The sequence below is a fragment of the Protopterus annectens genome, chromosome 5.part0 (genome assembly GCF_019279795.1).
Source record: "Protopterus annectens isolate FY-2018-M chromosome 5.part0, PAN1.0, whole genome shotgun sequence".
Taxonomy (NCBI): Eukaryota; Metazoa; Chordata; order Ceratodontiformes; family Protopteridae; genus Protopterus; species Protopterus annectens.
Genome location: NC_056735.1, coordinates 1084023346 through 1084028345, shown reverse-complemented (window position 1 = coordinate 1084028345; position 5000 = coordinate 1084023346). Strand labels below are relative to the sequence as shown.

At 39.0% G+C, this 5000-nt stretch overlaps 1 protein-coding gene across 2 annotated transcripts in view; it reads left to right on the top strand.

Moving 5' to 3' along the window:
* The window catches only part of LOC122801533 (interleukin-1 receptor type 1-like), a 786539-nt gene that overhangs the window by 135790 nt on the left and 645749 nt on the right, over positions 1–5000 (top strand). The gene's annotated exons all lie outside the window — the stretch shown is intronic.

Genomic DNA, 5000 nt, shown 5'->3' with positions numbered 1-5000 from the left:
CGACCAACTTATATTGTCATATTGAATGTTTTATAGTATATTATACTTTTAGTTTACTTGAACAAACTTCTTTAAGTACAGTCTGCTGATGACCTGGCAGCTTGTTCAGACAGTGCAGTTCAGACAATGCAGATCTGATGCCATGTGCTGGTAAAGAGATATCCCAGGAAGTACACTGAAGTGGAACTTTGAACCTTCTGTAAAGTGTCACAGTCAAAAACCACTAGGAGCAGATCATTATAGTAGTCCATTTAGGAGGATACCAGTGACTGAACCAAATGTGCAATAATGTGCTTATAAATACAGTGCACCTAAGAAGAAAAGAGAAAGCTCTGACAACAGCTGAAACCTGGCCCTTGCAGAATAGCTTGTTCTCAGAAACAACACACAGATTATGCATCTTCGAGTTTATTACCACAGTAGATGATGTTAGACTGCTATGATGAATCCTTCAAAATGGCACATGCAGCTATGGCTACCATCTTTGAGATATTAAGCTTCAAGCGATTAACTGTCACCCAATCATGGATGACAGTTAATTGCTTGTAGCCCAGTACTTCACATTGCTAGCATTATCCACAGATTCTTGAAGAAAGGAAAGTTATAATGCATGCCGTCAGTGTAAAAATGGTATTGTGCCCCTCTCCTTCATATAACATTTTCTAGGGGAAGCAGATGCACAATGAATAATAATATGCGTAATATGGAACCTGTGATATTCTGCCCTGTGCCACTACTCATTTTGCATGTCTAGAAAGGTAGGAAGCAAACCAGTCCAAAACTGCACCAGTGATGCTTTAGTAGGAATTTAGATAATCCAACATACTTTTGATGATCCACTGCGTCAGATACAGACAAGACACCCAACAGGACTAGATGAGAATAATTATGATGGTCTCTCACCAGTAAGAGATTGTAAAGACCCTGATATTCATGTTGTGTCCAGAATGAAAGCCAGACTGGGACAGGTCATAGATACTGTTCCCTCATAAATAACAACACACATCATCCCTTTTTTCAAAACAGGTCTTCAGGGTCTAAGCCAGTCGTTGTCTGGGTAAGATTAGCCAAGGCCACTGTAAGTGTAGACAGAAAAAAATATCTGAAAACAAAACTGCAAAAATCTGGTGCAGGACAGGACAGGAAGCAGGGTTAAAACTGAAGGTAGTTATACACGTTAAAAAACATAATTGGGTAACAGGATGGCACACCAAGTAGAAGATGATAGAACTTCTGTTGGACTGACAGCGTACCCTGCTTATACAGTGGAAAGGACTGACAGTGTACCCTGCTTATGCAGTGGAAAGGACTGACAGTGTACCCTGCTTATGCAGTGGAATGGACTGACAGTGTGTGTGTGTGTGTGTGTGTGTGTGTGTGTGTGTGTGTGTGTGTGTGTGTGTGTGTGTGTGTGTGTGTGTGTAAAACCCAGTCTTATTGAAGAAAATGCAACAATAAAGAACCAAGCTGCAAGACTGTGTTCCTCAGAAAGAAAAACAGATGTCTTCTGGGTGGTCAGGGAATCTTGACTGCACATCTTCCTAATCAGAGAGAAAAGAGCAGACAGTTTGCCACCTCAGAAATCACCCAACACAAGTGCACAAACTTCTTTTAGGAACTCATTTTCCTTGTAAAATGAAAGCTGAATGTTCCGGATAAACTTGTCCTCAGTTTGCATGATTCATACCACCACTTCCTGTGTTTAAGCTACACCCAGTCCTCTGATGATGATGAAGTTCAGTGAAATCATGGTCCTTGTAGTCTAAAGTGAGCTAGACATACATAGTTTGGGGCTAAGATGCCATATGTCACTGTGAGTGCCCCATAGTACAAATCAACCACGTGAGTTGCATTTCCAGCTCTGCAGCTCTGGAAGGTACTGGTACAGCATGGGTTTTAAACAGTCTACGTTCAGCAGGCTAAAGTACCTACATTGTACCAGATGTAGGTTGGGGGATTTCAGATGGGGTGGACATAATCCTAAGCAAAAGACAAAGCCAGTATATAGATGAAAAATGAGTACCAACAGTAATTACCTGTGCAGTTCAGAATTCCTTCATAATATACTGGAATTCTTTAATAAGTGCCACTTATGCTTCACTTGTCCTTATGTTGATGTTGTCAGGAATAAACCACCTAGGCACTGGCAGCATAGACAGTGAACTCTTAAAGGAAATCCTCACTCTAATTGGTTTATGAATAGGTACTCACAGTTTACTCTTGTTGCCATGACAAATTCAAAGGAGTTGGTATCTTTAGCATTCATTTTCTTCACTTCAAAGCTGAAACAATAGAAAGTTGCAGCACCATTACTGGCCTGATCCAGTCTAGCAAATTGTATAATGGAAAGTCCTGGGGTATCTTGGCTGCTAAGAACGGACTGAAGTTTTGCTTCGTTATGTCTTCATTATGAAAACCATGTCCATTTCATGCAACTATTCAGATACAGTGCATGTCTTGTGTACAGACCTGGCATTAGGCTATAACATCCTAAATGAAGTTACAATAATGAAGTCTCATCTTCTTGTCCCAGATTACCTGAGGGAACTGTGGGTACATTAGAGAAGGTGAGATTGATCAACATCTGTGATGTTTGTAACTAAGATTTAAACAAATATTTCATAAAGTCCCATAAAAACAAAAATAGTAAGATCAATACCAAATTAACCATAACAGATAATAAATATAAAAAAAAAACACAGGAAAAAAATGAAGTGTCAAAAAAGTCCAAGGTACGAAGGTTAAGTCCAAAACAGCTTTAGATGCAGATTTAGATAGAGTTCATGTTAAAATGAAATACTCATATGAATCATCCCAGAAGAAAACAGGCCCAAAGTATCAGAAATAGCTCAATAATAGCAGGGCTACTAGAGCCAGAGACTTACAGTAGGCTTGAGAAAGTCAGCTAGGGTGTTCTCAGTACAAGATGGAACAAAGTTTTTTAACAGCGAAGTCCACGTATACAACCCATTAAACTGGAAGCACAGCCAGGATATTGCCCTGGCAATGAAAATCCACAGAGCATAAGTAAGGTGGAAGCAGGCTGGCACAGAATAAGTACACCAGATAATAAAATAAAGGGAAGTTCTGAAGAAAGCTAAAATAAAACTTGCACTATTTAGCCATTGTCAAAGCATATGATGGGTAATTATTCCAAGAACTTAATATATTAATTAATGATTTAGTACAACTGAATAATGAAGAATGTTGCTTGTTCTCTACTCATAACAGCAGGCACTTTCTGTTGTCTATGTCCTTTCATTTGCATCAGTGTCATTGTATCTAAACAGTTTTAGGCAAGGTATCAAGAATCAGGACAACATACTAGGTAATCAGCAGGAATTTAGCTTTATATTTCAGCTAAGTACTTATAAGCTCATACTGAGGCAACCACTCCGTATTTAAGACACATACATACATACATACATTCAAATCATCATCATCATCATCTTCTTTCAGCTTTTCCCATTGGCGGTCGCCACAGTGGATCATCTGTTTCCATTTCTTCCTGTCCTCTGCATCATGCTCTTTCACACCAATCGCCTGCATGTCCTCTCTCACCACATCCATAAACCTTATCTTAGGCCTTCCTCTTTTCCTGTTACCTGGCATCTCCATCCTTAGCATCCTTTTACCAATATACCCAGCATCCTTCCTCAGCACATGTCCAAACCAACGCAATCTCGCCTCTCTTGCTTTGTCTCCAAACTGTCCAACCTGAGCTGACCCTCTAATATACTGATTCCTAATCCTGTCCATCCTAGTCACACCCAGTTCAAATCTTAACATCTTTAACTCTGCCACATCCAGCTCTGACTCCTGCCTTTTCGTCAGTGCTACTGTCTCCAACCCATATAACATAGCTGGTCTCACTACCCTCTTGTAGACCTTCCCTTTCACTCTTATTGGTACCCGTCTGTCACAAATCGCTCCTGACACTCTTCTCCACCCATTCCACCCTGCCTGTACTCTCTGCTTCACCTCTCTTCCACACTCACCATTACTCTGAACTGTTGATCCCAAGTACTTAAACTCATCCACCTTTACCAACTCTACTCCCTGCATCCTCACCATTCCTCTACCCCCCTCTCATTTACACACATATATTCTGTTTTAGCCCTGATGACCTTCATTCCGCTCCACTCTAAAGCATATCTCCACCTCTCCAGGGTCTCCTCAACCTGTCCCTACTCTCACTACATATCACAATGTCATCTGCAAACATCATAGTCCACAGGGCCTCCTGTCTAATCTCATCTGTCAACCTGTCCATCACCATTGGAAATATACAAGTAAATGTCCTTTATCATATGTTATGTTCTGCAGACATCAATAAAGTTGTTTTTACATGTGCATCTATTAAGAAGACTGCCTTACACATTTTCATTCATTTTTCTTATAATCTGCAGTATTTCTTAGAAATGTTCTTAATAAATGTTCTCAACTAAGTATGGCTGAAGAAATAGTTTACTACATATGCAGGAGTCTATGGGACTGTTTACAAAGTACTGTTCATTCTGCATGCTAATTACATAAAGTTTATACATTTTAAATTTAGTAAATAATGCAACACGCCAACCGATAGTGAATTACCTTAAAACAACTGTGAACTTTGGGACTATGTTCTTTAATTTAAAATGAAGTAATCATTATAATGATTCTTAACATAATCGTTCTTAGGTGTATTTTCGATATGTTTATTCAAGCCACCCTTTTTTTATGAGTCATATATCTCATTAAAGTTGAGTGTTAAAAGCAGCTTCTATGATATAAATAAATAACGATTCATTGTCTGGTTTAGTTGGTGCAAATTCTAGTCAGATTTGTAAAGTCATCAGAATGGCTTAATGCAGCTACTAGAATTTACATGTAGAGCTGTATAGTATTATTGTATGTAAAGCATTGATTCATTACATCTCACTAACAACAGATTCACTGATACACAGAAAATTGCCAAAGGACCAAAAACCTAATATAGAGAAAATACTACATAGCTGAAT